The sequence below is a fragment of the Schistocerca americana genome, chromosome 6 (assembly GCF_021461395.2).
Source record: "Schistocerca americana isolate TAMUIC-IGC-003095 chromosome 6, iqSchAmer2.1, whole genome shotgun sequence".
Lineage (NCBI taxonomy): Eukaryota > Metazoa > Arthropoda > Insecta > Orthoptera > Acrididae > Schistocerca > Schistocerca americana.
In genome coordinates this window covers 204,785,958-204,804,205 of record NC_060124.1, presented here as the reverse complement: position 1 = coordinate 204,804,205, position 18,248 = coordinate 204,785,958, and the positions used below count along the sequence as shown (strand labels likewise).

Below are 18,248 nucleotides of genomic sequence, written 5' to 3'. Positions count from 1 at the left end.
AATGTTGGCTGAGGATAACTTCCACCCTCTCTGTAACACACCACCTGATGTGGAGTGAGGGAAGAGGTAGAGAGTGATAATAGTATAAAGGAGGCGCTATATAACAAAGGTGCTCATTCTTAAGTGTCACCTGGAGATGATGGCAAGGTACAGGGTTGAAATATTTTGTTTTGGAAAATGCTGCTTCTGGCTGGACACCAGAGAGCAATATAAACAGTAGATTCACCAGGAAAGCTTAAGATCTCACATTAGTATTCTCGAATGGGAGGAGTCTTATTGAGCTGGTTTCGCTTTGCAACAGGATAGAATGTCTCGTCAGCTCTCTTACTGCTTCATGATTGTATTTGGGAGGACAATGGTTCAAACCCATGTCCGGCCATCCTGATTTAGGTTTTCTATGATTTCCTTAAATTGCTTCAGGCAAATGCTGGGATGGTTCCTTTGCAAGGGCATGGCTGACTTTCTTCGCCATCCTTTCCTAATCCGATGGGACCAAATCCCCTCAAATCAACCAATCAACTAACTACTTGATGAAGTACTGTGCCGGGTGTACTGCAAACATTCCTGAGGATTGACCATCATATACAAGTAAATACCACTGGATTGTATGAAGAGCAAGTCTGGTTCCTGTAAGAGAAAGAATCTGGTAAACACATTGGCGACTGGATACAACATATAATAAATTGCCCACACTCCACTTAACGATTGCTTGTTGACTGTTTGATTCATTGGAGTGAGTTATTGCTGTCTCTTGGGCTCAGGTATACCACTCACAAATAGTGCTACAACCTAAAATGGCTCCATGTTCGAACGTCTGACAATAAAAGGGTAACAGCTACAAGAAGAGCATCATGAACCATAAGCAATATTTTGAGGAAAAAGGTCAATTACATGGCAAAATCGGTTTTATAAAAGAGACCCAGTTTTGCTGCAACACCGACTGCTATACCTGTTTTAGATATCAGCAGTGGTATAGAATGAGGGCTTTACGTCCTCCCCATCGACAATGCAGAAGAGTTATGTCATGAAACAGGCCTATGACCACCAATGCCCTTCCTCCATAGACAAACATCCCAAAAGCAGAAAGAACTGCCATTTGAGAACTATGGAATGATCCTCAAATAGTCATTGCATGTGCAGACAAAGGAAATGCCACAGTACTACTCCTGCTGTTAGAGTAAAATTGCAGTTGTACAATGTACTCGAGCTTCCAGCATACAAGGATTTCAAAGGAGGCAGAGTAAAGCAAATGATCATCGAGCTTCTGCACCAGTCCCTTCCTAGGGAAATCATCATAAAGTTTTGACAGTGGACTTCTACTCTATGGCGTACCAAAACTTCATACAAAAGACATTTCTCTACAGTGTATTTTAAACGACGTAGGTGCACCTACGTACCAACTGACCAAACATCTAACAGCAGTATTAAGCCCCAACATTGGTAAATGTCAGCACCACAATACTTTACATTTCATTCGACAGCTGCAAGAACTATGCCTTCACAAGCAGGACCTTATGGTGAGCTTTGATGTGGTGTCCCTCCACACCAGTGCCATTTTCTGAATCCCTCAAGCTGATCAGGGAGAAATTCAGCCCCGCAATGACTAACCTCTTCGAATTGGTCCTCATATCTACAGTCTTTCTTTTCTGTGGTGACTATTATCAGTGAAACGAATGGCGTCCCCTTGGAGTAACTTCTATGATTGATTATGTCAAACTCATTCATGAAGAACTTTGAAGAGAAAGCTTGGAAAAATCTGCAATGAAGTTCACGTGCTTTTTCAGATATCTAGATGACATATTTGTGGTGCGGCTTCACAGTAGTGGAAGACTCAAGAGCTCCTCTAACATCTGAATTCTCTGCACCCCACCATCAAATTCATCATGAAGGTGGGAGAGGATGGCAAATTCCCCTTTTGGACATTGTAGTCAAGTACAAAGTGGATGGTACAATGGAATATAGTATGTGTAGAAAAGCCACCATCACTGATTTATATCTCCATGCCTCCAGTTGCCCTTCACAGCCCAAGGGTGTGCTGCGTACACTGGTCCACAGGGCCCTTGCAATATCAGACAAAGAAAATCTATCGAGGAGGCTCAACCAGCTCAAAAACATGGAGTCAACGAATAGAACGCGGTGAAGAGGATAAAACAACGGTGTATATGATGTATGCCAACAAAGTACCAAACAAAATTGGCAAAATCTTGTCTCACATGTGTTTTCTGTCTGCTGCCGAAAACATGTACACTATTTTGTGTAGCGGCAGATGACTTGGGGGGGGCCTAAACCAAATTCCATGCAAATACATTAAAGCATACTTCATGCAAACTGTACAGACAGTCAAAGAAAGGTGCCATGAGCACAAGAGAGACACCAGACTGAAGCAAACAACAAGATCTGCAGTTGGGAAACACTGCATAGCTACAGGGGAGTTACTGAAATATGAACAAATGGAAGTGCTCAGACAAACCTTGTCATTTAGGAATTGTGTTCTAAAGGAAGTTGTTGAAATACGAGTGGCCGATGGCCAGATCAGTAGAGGCAGTGACCTCATTGTCAGTATAGCGTGGAACTCAACACTCAGCCAGCTGAAATCACAACATCAACAGCTTCCATGCCCTACATGCGTAACAAAAGAACTGAAGGTTCGGAATTTGTGCCTGACATTTGGCGATTGCATCCTGTCACCACTCCACCTGTTCCAGCATGCATCTGGGTATTGTGAAAAGGGGTGTGAAGCAATAAATGTATAAAGGTGCTCATTCTACAGGCATCGCTTGAGGATGACAGCAAGGTATGCTAGCTACATCTACAACATACTTCACAAACCAGCTAATGATGTGTGGCAGTGTGTCCTTCTGGTACCACTAACTGATCCCCTCCTATCGTCTTCTGCTTGCAAATGGCACATGGTAAGAATGATTGTTGGTAAGCCTCTGTATTGGCTATTATTTCTTTAATTTTTCTCATTGTGGTCATTATGCGAGATGTTTGTGGGAGGAAGCAATATGTTGTCAGACTCTTCCAGGGAACTTTTCAGTAGTAACCATCTCCAAGATGCACATCATCTCTCTTGCAGTGTGTGCCACTGGAGTTTGTTGAGCATCTCTGAACACTCTAGCACCAACAAAAAAATCTTGTGATGATGAACATGCTGCTCTTCATTGGATCTTCTATCTCTTCTATATTATCTGTCTACTTGGTAAGGATCTCATATTGATGAACAATACTCAAGAATCAGGTGAACAAGAGCCTTATAAGCCACTTTCTTCGTTAAATTTCCTGAAGATTCTTCCTGTGAATCTTAGTCAGGCTTCTGCTTCTCCTACATTTGTTTTATCTGGTCATTCTACTTAATGTCACTCTGGGTAGTTACTCCTATATATTTTACAGCAGGTAATGTTTCCAGCAGTGTCTCATCAATAGTGTGTTTGTACAGTAGTAGATTTCTTTTCCTATGTGTGCACAATATTGTATATTTATTTACATTGAAGGTGAACTGCCAGAGCCTGAAACATTCATTCATCAATCCTCTGTAGGTCATTCTGCAAATCGATACTATCTTCTTGCATTGTTACATCGTTATGGACAACCACATAGTCTATGAACAGTTTTAAAGAGCATCTGACACTGTCTACTAGATCACTTACGTACGTTGCAAATAGTATCGGTCCTATAACACTTTCTTGGGATAGTCCAGAAATTACATCTGTTGATTTAGGACTGTTAAGAGCGACATGTTAAAGAGTTCTGTCTGTAAGTAAGTCTTGTATCCAGTCACAAATCTTGGTCAGATACTTAGTAAGCTCGTATTTTTTTCACGAAACGGCATTGCACGATGGTGTCAAATTCCTTCCTGAAGTCAAAGAACACTGCATTGCCCGAGTGCCATTGCCTACAACACTATGGATCTCGTGGGGGAACAGAGCAAGCTGAATTTCGCAAGATCTCCATTTGTGGAAATGTTTTTGATATTTTGTGTTTCGTAATGACTCCACCTGAGAGCAATACAAACATTTTTTACATTATGAGTATTAAGGCATTTGAACAGATTATTTTACACTATTCCTAATATAGATTATAATATTCAATTGAATTTGTCTTTGGCAACTGGTTATGCTTAAGTTAACACTCATGTTGAAAGAAATCCTAATAGATTGATGTTTTAGTCTTAGAGGTGTGAAACATTTTATTTTTTCTATTATTTTTCTTATTGTTTTGACAAACAGGTAGTAAGTATTTGAACTTGATTTATCAAGAAACTTACTTCTTTACTTGGATCAGAAGAATAAAGTGGTTAATAGCTATTTATATAAACAACAGCTACCATAGCACAGCCAATCATGTAATGATCTCAGTCATACCTTCTGTTCTGTTTAATATTGTCAGTATCGCTCTGCTGCCTCAAGTGCTAGTTATAACAGCCTTTGGCCAGTAACATAACCATGTGAAGCAGTTTTATTTGTATAGCTTCTCTGTCTAGTGTGTTTATGTTATGCAACAGACGGTCTGAAAATTGTGGCAGAAGTTTGCAGGAAACTGCTAAGAATATTACCATCATGGCAAGCAAACTCAGGACTACTCGCTGACAGGGACAATGTGAGGGTGTCCAGAACTGAAGTGTACAACTGTTACTGGTGCAGCCATATTGTGCATGCTGGCAAAGGTGAGCTGCCAGTATTGATTTTTCCCATGTTTGACCGTCAGCCGATTTGTAATTTTGTTTGAGATATTATAAAACAACTTGTATGACAATATTCCCCATGCTTCAGAAAATATTCCCTCCATAACAACTATGCAGTACATGGTTGGAGGAAAGAGTAATTATTGCCAACATTTTATGAATAATATTCTAATGCATTATACACCTCACTTCTGTTAACTTCCCTGTTACATTAATGTGATCATTTCACTGCATTTTTAAAACAATCAGTAAATACAAGAATCCATCCTTTCCATATGCTACATATTTTATATCAACCACGAAATTTAATTTTTGAGTTACAGACTGACTCATGAAATGATCCTACAGCATTTTAAGGACAAAATATCATGAACCAAGCATGGTGCTTATTGTTCTGTTTTTGGTCATGGCTTCAGTAATGTTTTCATATCCATCTATTTGTATTGCCATGAACTGAAGTGTATGCAGAAGTACTCCATGTTTTTTTATAAATAAGAGCACATTCCATAGAGAAGTCCAGTTCTGTTCTGACTGTATGTTGGTGTTCGTAATAAACATGCTTTCAGTGCTGAGTCTCGGGCTTTGTTGATGACCTTGCTTTTGGATTTGGACTCGAGTGTCGTTACGACAGGACATTGTTTGTTGGAGACGCTGGGTATTTTAGAAGATCTACTCACTTTGGCTCCAACTTGGCAACATAAAAGCCATCACGTACATGAATTAATAGAGGGAAACATTCCACATGGGAAAAATATATTTAAAAATTTGTGTGTCTATCGACGTGCCATCACGTACATGGATAGACAGCACATTGTTCCAAGGTCCATATATTCAGGATACCAGTGGATTGCAAAACAGCAACAAGTCAGCTAATATCAGGCATCCGTTTTCCAGAGACACTGATCAGGATCCAATTAAACGGCTGAAAGGATTTGATCGAATCACAAATACACTAGGTGAGATGACATGATGTGTTTGGCAAATGCGTGCTGTTACAAGGATGGCACAGCCCGTCAGTGGTTCGAGAACGATCAGCAGAAGATCAGTAACTGGGACAAATTCCAGGTTGTACTCATGAAAACATTGGGTGACAATCAGTACAAAGTCACCTTAATGGAAGAACAATAGAAGAACAGGCCCCAGCATCATGGGAATCAACACAATCCTGCATATTGTCTGTTACAGTTCTATGCCACATTGTAAATCTGAATATGGCAGAAGCCAACAAAATCTCACACTTTATGGAAGAGATCACAGAAGATGCGTTCCAAATGCTTCTGATAGAGAATGTGACAACAACCTAGGAATTCATCAAGTTGTGCCAGCACATTGAGGAAATGCTACAGAAATGAGTCGGACAAAAGAAGTATGACCGACTCCTGAATACGGCTCCTAAGTTGTGGAAGACCACTACAACCTTACCTCTGTTACCAGGTAGTGTGAGAAGAGAAACTGCAGTGTATGGCAACCAGAACTGTCAAACCAAGTAAGCAAGAGGTAGCAGTCATGAATGTTGACACCATACATCAGGAGTTAATAGAGAATGTTGAAGAAGTAGTGTATGTATCCATAGCACCAATCTCCGCCACCAGTCAAACTTGCCAGGAACAATGGACTCAGCCAACACAGACTTATGCACAGCCATGGAACAAAAATCAAACACCCAACAAAAGATGTACAACCAACTCCTCCATCAAGCATGCTGCCCCAAAGAAGAACAGACATTTGGAGGGAGGAGGATACCTTTTTGACACATGCTACTGCAGGGAGAGAAGGTGAGTTTTTGACATCTACTATGCCACCAGATGTCAACCATCACAACAGTTCTATGTACACAAGTCAACTGCAGATGATTGTAATTTATCTGGGGGATGAAGACCATCACCATATCCTGGACAAAGTGGCTCCCCAACATGCCGTAGCTGATCCCTATAGACACAGATACCTGCCACTCACTCAGCCACTAAATTCAGAAAGCTAAATGATGCAACCATCTTTGGATTTGTGGCTGCCACATATGAAAATCCTCTATAGATGACAGTTACCAGTATGTCAGCAAATCTCATATGTGTCTAGACATCATCATCAATGAACAACCTGTCTGGGTGCACATCAACTTGAGGACTTCCTTTTGTATAATGTCAAAAGCTTATCATCGTCAGCTAAAGAAGACTATGTTCCATGATATAAGCAATTGTGCTTAATGTCACAAATGGGAAATACATCCAGCCAACAGCACACATCCCATATGATTTGTTATTTTAACAAAATGTAGTCATAATGTTCTCAGAAGGGCCTCCTTGCAGGTATCACAAGCAGTCATTGACTGTACAAGACCATAGCTCCTGATGGAGCCATTCTAACAAGCGCATATAATAAAGATTGCCCTGGGCAGTCATTTGTCATTGAAGACGACGTTATCCCTCCATCATCAGCAAGACGAGTTTCTGTCAGTAACAGAGGTGCACAGTTAAATTGTGAAACTTTCATCAGTTGAAAAAGGCTTCTCAGGCTCCTAAAAGAAATCTACATGACAGTGATGATCATAAACATTGGAGATGGTCAAAGAGGATCAGTAATTGTCACGAGCAGCTGTGACTCACCCCTAAAGATATGTGCATAGGGGCAGCTGAACCAGTCCAGGAAGGGCAGCTCAGTGCCATTGCCAAAGAATTATGCTTCGTTACCACTACAGACACCACAGAGTAGGAAGCTATTGTCAAACTGCCAATAGGATCTGGTCTAACCGAGGAACAGTGTTGATGAGTGTTAGTCATTGTGCACCAGTTTTTGGATGCTTTCAAATATGGTGTGGAGGAAAGGTAGACTAAGTGACCCATGGTAAAACACGTTTTCAACACTGGAGATCATCCACCAGTTAGCCGGCACTCATGTAGCATGTGCCGATCTGAACAACTGGTAATCTGGGAGGAAGTGGAAGAGATGCTGCAAGATGACACCTTCAGCGTGTCCGAGGTCGTCTCCAGTGGTGCTTGTAAGGAAGGATGACACGTGGCCTTCCTGCATTTAGTACTGAAGACTGAACAACTTGAGGAAAAGGATGTCTACACATGGGCGCGCAGTTACGATATCCTAGACTGCTTGAAAGTAGCAAACTATTTGTCAACCATGGACATTCAAACAGGTTACTGCCTAATCGAGTTTGATGAGGCTGACAGGGCGAATACTGCCTGATTACACCTGACAGCCTCTATGAGTTCAAAGTTATGCCATTTGGACTGTGTAATGCTGCAGCCAACTTTGAATGTATGACGGTCAACCTTCTTCTGCCTGTTAAATGGGCCACATGTTTTTGCTAATTGGATGACATTGTCATTTTTTTAAAGTCATTTCAAAAACATCCAAACCACCAGACAGCTATGTTGAAGTATGTTCATACTGCAGGCCCCTGCCTGAATCCAAGCACATGCTTCTTCCATGTCCAAAAAACAAAAATTTTGGGGGCTCTTAATTAATGCTGATGGAGTCTATCCTGATCCAGAGAAAGTAAGAGCCATCACATATTTTGTGACTCCTTAAAAGATTAGAGATGTGAAAAGCTTTCTCATGTTGTCGTATTACCAGCTGTTCATATAGGACTTCTGTACCAAGTCATGTTACTTGCAAGAACTACTGAAAAGAGACATCAAATTTTTCTGGAAAGAAGTACAAGAAAAATGTTTCCTTGTCCTGAATTAGATGTTAACATCTCTACTCCTACCATAGTATGACGAGAATCCCAAGACAGAACTTCACGCCAGCACTAGTGAAAATACAGGAAGGTGCTGAATATGTGATAGCTTATGTTTCCAAAGTACTCTCCAAGTCTGTGACAAACTACTCTAGAACTGAGAAAGAGTACCCAGCAGTTGTTTAGACCATCAACAGATCGCTACCATGTTTATTTGGCAACCCATTCATTGCTTTGACAGACCACCATTTCTGTGCTGGTTGACTAGCCTGCTCTAGCACTTGCCTGTGAAAAGCAAAGGTCCCGAGTTCGAGTCTCAGTCCGGCACACAGTTTTAATTTGCCAGGAAGTTTCATATCAGCGCACACTCTGCTGCAGAGTGAAAATCTCATTCCGGAAACATCCCCCAGGCTCTGGCAAATCCATGTCTGCGCATTATCCTTTCTTTCAGGAGTGCTAGTTCTGCAAGGTTCGCAGGAGAGCTTCTGTAAAGTTTGGAAGGTAGGAGACGAGGTACTGGCAGAAGTAAAGCTGTGAGGATGGAGTGTGAGTCGTGCTTGGGTAGCTCAGTTGGTAGAGCACTTGCCTGCGAAAGGCAAAGGTCCCGAGTTCGAGTCTCGGTCTGGCACACAGTTTTAATCTGCCAGGAAGTTTCAACATCATCATAATTGATATGCAGGATAATCACATGTAATGTCTCTACTTTCCAAATGGTGGATACTTGCAGTTTGCAGAATCATGTAAAGTAACCTAACAAGTTTTGTACAAAAAATTAATACACTTCTACATGGGTTCATTTCATAAACTGTAAAATATCTGGAGAGTACTCTACCTCAACCCATACCTATGGTGACGGAGGCTATTGCATGTGCAATGTCTATACATAATATCTTTCACATAACCTACAGTAATAAATGCAGAGGGGTTGTGTCTAGACATCATGGTGGTCAGTTGGTTGGACAGGCACATCCTATCCATTACCGTGAAAATGTTCATTTGAGGAAGTCATGAATACGTAAACTCTAGTGAAGTGTTGCACCACCCTGTTAGAAGATCATCTTTGGCTGAAGGGAAGAAGCTGAGGGACAGCAGATTTCCCAAGTATGTTCAGATAGACAGTTACTGTTACTGCATGCTTGATGAAGAAAATGGTACAAGTATGCTGTCTTCCAGCAGCAGCAGCAGCGCGTGCGCACTCGCACGCATATATACAGGCTATTACAAATGATTGAAGCAATTTCATAAATTCACTGTAGCTCCATTCATTGACATATGGTCACGATACACTACAGATACGTAGAAAAACACATAAAGTTTTGTTCGGCTGAAGCCGCACTTCAGGTTTCTGCCGCCAGAGCGCTCGAGAGCGCAGTGAGACAAAATGGCGACAGGAGCCGAGAAAGCATATGTCGTGCTTGAAATGCACTCACATCAGTCAGTCATAACAGTGCAACGACACTTCAGGACGAAGTTCAACAAAGATCCACCAACTGCTAACTCCATTCAGCGATGGTATGCGCAGTTTAAAGCTTCTGCATGCCTCTGTAAGGGGAAATCAACAGGTCGGCCTGCAGTGAGCAAAGAAACGGTTGAACGCGTGCGGGCAAGTTTCACGTGTAGCCCGCGAAAGTTGACGAATAAAGCAAGCAGGGAGCTAAACGTACCACAGCCAACGGTTTGGAAAATCTTACGGAAAATGCTAAAGCACAAGCCTTACCGTTTACAATTGCTACAAGCCCTGACACCCGATGACAAAGTCAAACGCTTTGAATTTTCAGCGCGGTTGCAACAGCTCATGGAAGAGGATGCGTTCAGTGCGAAACTTGTTTTCAGTGATGAAGCAACATTTTTTTCTTAATGGTGAAGTGAACAGACACAGTGTGCGAATCTGGGCGGTAGAGAATCCTCACGCATTCGTGCAGCAAAATCGCAATTCACCAAAAGTTAACGTGTTTTGTGCAATCTCACGGTTTAAAGTTTACGGCCCCTTTTTCTTCTGCGAAAAAAACGTTACAGGACACGTGTATCTGGACATGCTGGAAAATTGGCTCATGCAACAACTGGAGACCGACAGCGCCGACTTCACCTTTCAACAGGATGGTGCTCCACTGCACTTCCATCATGATGTTCGGCATTTCTTAAACAGGAGATTGGAAAAGATCATGATCAGCAATTCATGTCATGGCCTCCACGCTCTCCCGACTTAACCCCAAGCGATTTCTTTCTGTGGGTTTATGTGAAAGACTCAGTGTTTAAACCTCCTCTACCAAGAAACGTGCCAGAACTGCGAGTTCGCATCAACGATGCTTTCGAACTCACTGATGGGAACATGCTGCGCCGAGTGTGGGAGGAACTTGATTATCGGCTTGATGTCTGCCAAATCACTAAAGGGGCACATATCGAACATTTGTGAATGCCTAAAAAAACTTTTTGATTTTTTGTATGTGTGTGCAAAGCATTGTGGAAATATCTCAAATAATAAAGTTATTGCAGAGCTGTGAAATCGCTTCAATCATTTGTAATAACCCTGTATATTCACCTGTTTGCTGTATCTGACACATTCCAAAAAGCTATAGTGATTTTCCAAATCCGAGATGTGAGTGTTGTTCTGATTAATCTTTCCACATGTGTGGAAGGTTGCTTCATAAGAGAAAGTGACATTTCCTAGACTGTTACAGTTTTGCTCAACTGGTCCAACATCTCAGTAGCAAATTCATGGCAAAGATGCAAGTCATTTTGCTTTAATGCTTGCACAATTGAAACTTTGCAAGTGCACAATCAAAGTTGTTTGTGCAGCACCTTCTATACTGCTGAACAAGGGATATGTGGCTCTTGTGATCCTCAATGAACTGACTTTACTATGCTTATTTGAAAAATATCTCTGATCATCTCTACCATTTCATCAGATATGTGTTTTCTGCCATAACCTGACTGTCTGTTTACACTTCAGTGGCTAGGAACTTCTCATACCAAGCCCTAATGATCTTCATGTCTGGAGGCCTCCTTTGAAATCATATCAAAAATTTCTTTGGACAGCAGATTGTGAATTTGTTTCTGCATACCACACCACACATTGGACTCTCTCATTGGGCTCTTTCTTGAGGTGTAATCATTTCTGGTAATTATTTAGCATGTGAAGCAATACAAAAGAAATCATTTAGGAAAAAATGGGCACAAAACTTTTTGAGTTGCTTTGCATGATGAAGTAATGTACGCACGCTTGAAAGCCACATGGATTATCAGTGTGGTGTCATCCATGACAATGCGCCGCGAAAGAGCAATACTGTCAACTTCCAATAGAGCCTATCATGGGCGAGAGCCTATTTAAGCCCTGCCGTGCTACACTCATGCTCAGCTATCATGTTATTAGTGCTTGCATACATTTGCCTTATCTTATTGTGCTCAGTGTATTTTATGGTGATAGGTGTACATGCCACAGTCTAATAAAGTTGTACTAACATTCCTGGTTGTGTTATGTGTCCAAGTTACAACACATACTGCCACAAATTTTAAGTATCTGTGTCTCTTGTCTTTTTTTCCAATTGCATTTGGAAATCAGGGACTTTTATTTCTGCCTTCGCTGTTTACATTTACTCGGCAGCTCACTTTTCAAGCATATTTACCTTCCAAACTCAACTAGTTCCAGAATAAGTGACTTCTTTCCAACACACTGGCATGATTTGGAACACATTGACCAGTTTCCTTACAAGTTTCTGAAACTGTACCAGAAAAATGATCCTACTTCTCACTATCTGCAGTAACATTTTGTTACCTCCAAGCCATGAGAACTTTGTTCCTTTTCAAACCATTATTTCCTTGCAAAATGGTTCAATCACATTGTACGATCTGTCTTTTGCAGCATACTAATCTTACCTAACCCAATTCTATTGCAAGTAACTTGGTTAATGAAGAAGGGAAGCCATCTGTGAGGCTGCCCATGTTATACAGCAGCTAATTTGCAAACAATGTTCACATTATTGTGTCAGCATAATGATTAACAAGCTACTAGTGAGAATGAGTGGAACTGATAGAGAATTCATTCTGATAACACACCATGTATTGTCACAGAGCAGGTTCCCACTTCTTCATTCATGTGATATTGATTGTTTTTCCAGCACCAGCATATTAGTTGTCTCCAGATGCTAACTGGCTCTACAGCATGTGCATGTGCTTCATTCCCAGCTACTACCACACCTGCACCTTCCATAATACTACCGACCAAAGTGGGGCATTGGTTAACTACATTTGAGAGGACGTGTTTTAAATGTCCTTCAGCCCATCCAGTTTAGGTTTTCCATTATTCCCCTAAATCCATTAAAGTATGTTCCAGAATCATTCCTTTGAGAGGGACATGACCTATTTCCATTCCCAGTGCTGCAACAAAAGATATTGATCGTTTACTCTGGTACGTAAAATGTTTGCCACACACCAAAGTAAAATCTGAAAACAAACTGAGAAACTATCTCCTTGAAAACTCCTTCTTTTCCATAGAATAATTTGTATTACTGTTAAGTGTAAAAGGTGGTGGGTGGGAATTACTAACCCACATCTGTATACCTTTTTTCCTTTTGGAAAAAAAAGAAAAAAAAACACCTTAGAAATGTTCAGAATGTGACAGTATGTAAAAATTAGATTGCGATTTGCGATGTGAATGTAAAATGACTTGCTCCACATTGTTACGATCCATGGAACATGCAACAATAACAATATTCCAACTCATAATTATCATTTTTGAAACCAAATTTAGCCTTTGTTTCTCTGTTGGTTACTGAAAGCACATTAGAATTTTATCATTGCTGTGCCCATTGAAACAAAATAATATTTCATGCCTACCATCACTATCCTCCTGGGAACAGCCAAATACGTTTATCAAATGTCTGCACAGTTCTTACTTTACTTAGATAACCTTGTTTGGAGCAGATTTTTTCAACATTAATGTAGCACATAATAGTATGTATGTATACAACCTTTGCTAGGTAATAAACATTCTTGTTCTTCTCTCTGTCGTGTTACCCGTTTCTTTGTGCCCTTTACAAAGTTCCTTAACTATATGCTGGAGTGCTATTATAGGGAATGGAAATGAAGTCCCATGCATTTTGACAGAGTGTAGGGGAACAATGCGGGAGACCCACACTGCCGTACTAGGCAAGGTCCTAATGGAGGTGGTTTGCCGTTTGCCTTCTTCCGACCGCAATGTGGATGAATGATGATGATGATGAAGATGATACAACAACACCCAGTCATCTCGGGGCAGGTGAAAATCCCTGACCCCTCCAGGACCCCGTGCTCGGGAAGCAAGAACACTACCGCGAGACCATGAGCAGCGGACTGCTATTATAACAACAGTTTTTTTAAACAATGGTGATGTTGCCTACCCAGCTCCTTTTGTGCAAAGCCTAACTTGATGCATCCCATAAATGTTTTCCCAGTCTTCTCCCTTAAAATGTACTTTGTTGTTGTTGTTGTTGTTGTTGTTGTTGTTGTTGTGGTCTTCAGTCCTGAGACTGGTTTGATGCAGCTCTCCATGTTACTCTATCCTGTGCAAGCTTCTTCATCTCTCAGTACGTACTGCAGCTTACATCCTTCTGAATCTGCTTAGTGTATTCATCTCTTGGTCTCCTTCTACAATTTTTACCCGGCACGCTGCCCTCCAATACTAAATTGATGAACCCTTGATGCCTCAGAACATGTCCTACCAACCGATCCCTTCTTCTAGTCAAGTTGTACCACAAACTCCTCTTCTCCCCTATCCTATTCAATACCTCCTCATTAGTTATGTGATCTACCCACCTAATCTTCAGCATTCTTCTGTAGCACCACATTTCGAAAGCTTCTATTCTCTTCTTGTCCAAACTGTTTATTGTCCATGTTTCACTTCCATACATGGCTACACTCCATACGAATACTTTCAGAAACGACTTCCTGACACTTAAATCTATACTCAATGTTAACAAATTTCTCTTCTTCAGAAAAGCTTTCCTTGCCATTGCCGGTCTACATTTTATATCCCCTCTACTTCGACCATCATCAGTTATTTTGCTCCCCAAATAGCAAAACTCCTTTACTACTTTAAGTGTCTCATTTGCTAATCTAATTCCCTCAGGATCACCCGACTTAATTTGACTACATTCCATTATCCTTGTTTTGCTTTTGTTGATGTTCATCTTATATCCTCCCTTCAAGACACTGTCCATTCCGTTCAACTGCTCTTCCAAGTCCTTTGCTGTCTCTGACAGAATTACAATGTCATCGGTGAACCTTAAAGTTTTTATTTCTTCTCCATGGATTTTAATACCTACTCCGAATTTTTCTTTTGTTTCCTTTACTGCTTGCTCAATATACAGATTGAATAACATCGGGGACAGGCTACAACCCTATCTCACTCCCTTCCCAACCACTGCTTCCCTTTCATATATCTCGACTCTTATAACTGCCATCTGGTTTCTGTACAAATTGTAAATAGCCATTCGCTCCCTGTATTTTACCCCTGCCACCTTCAGAATTTGAAAGAGAGTATTCCAGTCAACACTGTCAAAAGCTTTCTCCAAGTCTACAATTGCTAGATACGTAGGTTTGCCTTTTCTTAGTCTAGCTTCTATGATAAGTCGTAGGGTCAGTATTGCCTCACGTGTTCCCATATTTCTACAGAATCCGAACTGATCTTCCCCGAGGTCGGCTTCTACCAGTTTTTCCATTCATCTGTAAAGAATTCGCGTTAGTATTTTGCAGCCGTGGCTTATTAAACTGATGGTTCGATAATTTTCACATATGTCAACGCCTGCTTTCTTTGGGATTGGAATTATTATATTCTTCTTGAAGTCTGAGGGTATTTCGTCAGTCTCATACATTTTGCTCACCAGATGGTAGAGTTTTGTTAGGACTGGCTCTCCCAAGGCCGTCAGTAGTTGTAATGGAATGTTGTCTACTCCTGGGGCCTTGTTTCAACTCAGGTCTTTCAGTGCTCTGTCAAACTCTTCACTCAGTACCGTATCTCCCATTTCATCTTCATCTACATTCTCTTCCCTTTCTATAACATTGCCCTCAAGTACATCGCCCTTGTATAGTCCCTCTATATACTCCTTCCACCTTTCTGCTTTCCCTTCTTTGCTTAGAACTGGGCTTCCATCTGAGCTCTTGATATTCATACAAGTGGTTCTCTTTTCTCCAAAGGTCTCTTTAATTTTCCTGTAGGCAGTATCTATCTTACCCCTCATGAGATAAGCCTCTACATCCTTACATTTGTCCTCTAGCCATCCCTGCTTAGCCATTTTGCACTTCCTGTCGATCTAATTTTTGAGACGTTTGTATTCCTTTTTGCCTGCTTCATTTACTGACTTTTTGTATTTTCTTCTTTCATCAATTAAATTCAATATTTCTTCTGTTACCCAAGGGTTTCTACTAGCCCTCATCTTTTTGACTATTTGATCGTCTGCTGCCTTCACTATTTCATCCCTCAAAGCTACCCATTCTTCTTCCATTGTATTTCCTTCCGCCATTCCTGTCAATTTTTCCCTTATGCTCTCCCTGAAACCCTGTACAACCTGTGGTTTAGTCAGCTTATCCAGGTCCCATCTCCTTAAATTCCCACCTTTTTGCATTCTTCAGTTTTAATCTACAGGTCATAATCAATAGATTGTGGTCAGAGTCCACATCTTCCCCTGGAAATGTCCTACAATTTAAAACCTGGTTCCTAAATCTCTGTCTTACCATTATATAATCTATTTGAAACCTGTCAGTATCTCCAGGCTTCTTCCATGTATACAACCTTCTTTTATGATTCTTGAACCAAGTGTTAGCTATGATTAAGTTATGTTCTGTGCAAAATTCTACCAGGCGGCTTCCTCTTTCATTTCTTCCCCCCAATCCATATTCACCTACTATGTTTCCTTCTCTCCCTTTTCCTACTATCGAATTCCAGTCACCCATGACTATTAAATTTTCTTCTCCCTTCACTACCTGAATAATTTCTTTTATCTCATCATACATTTCTTCAATATCTTCGTCATCTTCAGAGCTATTTGGCATATAGACTTGTACTACTGTGGTAGGCATGGGCTTCGTGTATATCTTGGCCACAATAATGCGTTCACTATGTTGTTTGTAGTAGCTTACCCGAACTCCTATTTTTTTTATTCATTATTAAACCTACTCCTGCATTACCCCTATTTGATTTTGTATTTATAACCCTGTATTCGCCTGATCAAAAGTCTTGTTCCTCCTGCCACCAAACTTCACTAATTCCCACTATATCTAACTTTAACCTATCCATTTCCCTTTTTAAATTTCTAATCTACCTGCCCGATTAAGGGATCTGACATTCCACGCTCCGATCCGTAGAATGACAGTTTTCTTTCTCCTGATGACAACGTCCTCCTGAGTAGTCCCCACGCGGAGATCCGAATGGGGGACTATTTTACCTCCGGAATATTTTACCCAAGAGGACGCCATCATCGTTTAATCATACAGTAAAGCTGCATGCCCTCGGGAAAAATTACGGCTGTAGTTTCCCCTTGCTTTCAGCCGTTCACAGTACCAGCACAGCAAGGCCGTTTTGGTTAGTGTTACAAGGCCATATCAGTCAATCATCCAGACTGTTGCCCCTGCAACTACTGAAAAGGCTGCTGCCCCTTTTCAGGAACCATATGTTTGTCTGGCCTCTCAACAGATACCCCTCCATTGTGGTTGCACCTACGGTACGGCAATCTGTATCGCTGAGGCACGCAAGCCTCCCCACCAACGGCAAGGTCTATGGTTCATGGGGGGAAAAATGTACTTTATAGTTCTGAAACTCTTGTAAATTTGTGCAAATATTATCCAGCAACTTACCTGGCTCAGTTTTCATCTTTTCCAGTGTTTCAGATATTGATTCATAATCTAATGAAAGGTCTCTTTGCAAAAGGTAATTTGCTAGCCATAAATCATACTGCAAAAAAGCTACATTCCAAGAGTTGTAATAGTAAATAAATGTGTATTGGTTAAGAATACTAAAAGTAACATCCTTATATGTGACTCTTCAAGCTTTCCCAGCAGATATGTTCTAAATAGTCTTCACGGGTTTGCCGCTGGATCACGTTTTGCAAATTGCACAATATTTCTCGGAGCAACCTAGCGACCAACAAGGTTGAACCACCAGAAGATGTTGCACAGTTGCTCCAAGGAAATATTGTGGAATTTGCACAACATGATCCGGTGGCAAACCCGTGAAGACTATTTACAACATCCTTGGATGTCTGCAGACAGGCAATTATCATAATAAACTGCACTGCAACTAAAAACAGATTCATAGTGGAGAATTGAGTGTCACTACAATGTGTGACTGCACTGTGTGACAAAAACGGAGATAAATTGAAGCTTAAAAATGCCTCTGACACTGCGGGCCTTAGAGATAGAGCACAAGCTCAGCTGTAGAAAGTTGGAGATGAAAGTTGACTCCGTTCTCATTGGAGGAACGGCCTGGCTTTTGCCTCAAAGATTTTAGAAACTCTGGAAAACCTGAATCAAAATGAGTAGACAGTGGTTTGAACCCAGGTGCTCCTTACATAATTTCAGTGTCTGGAAATGCTGTTTGTGTCAAGTAGGGCGGGTGTGCCACTAAATGATCAGTATTACTCCTCACTGTCAAAAAAAGAGTTGGAGAACAGTGTCACTGAACAGTCGATAGAAAATTACGAGACTTTGGCTGTAAAAGAATTGATTCATCAACTTGAAATGTTGTGTAGTAGTTTGTAAGAATGAGTTACGGGCAACCTGTAATCCTGGTTGAGAGTGAATAAATTGCAATGAAAATATTAAAATTTGCTTCATCTGTCTTAAAGTGAAAATCTTGTCCCAGTCAGTACATGCGCGCGCGCGCACACGCACACACACACACAC

General features: G+C 41.0%; 1 protein-coding gene across 5 annotated transcripts in view; it reads left to right on the top strand.

The window, feature by feature from the left end:
• LOC124619684 (fibroblast growth factor receptor substrate 2) overlaps positions 1 to 18,248 on the top strand; it is a 48,309-nt gene that overhangs the window by 14,463 nt on the left and 15,598 nt on the right. The window contains exon 3 of one of the 5 annotated variants that reach the window (XM_047146234.1): positions 4,529 to 4,666. The exons of 2 other annotated variants lie outside the window; for them this stretch is intronic. The gene's annotated coding sequence lies outside the window, so the exon portion shown is untranslated. Of the gene's footprint in view, positions 1 to 4,504; positions 4,667 to 18,248 lie in introns of all 5 variants that reach the window. 2 more of the 5 variants (XM_047146232.1, XM_047146230.1) reach the window with 2 other exon arrangements.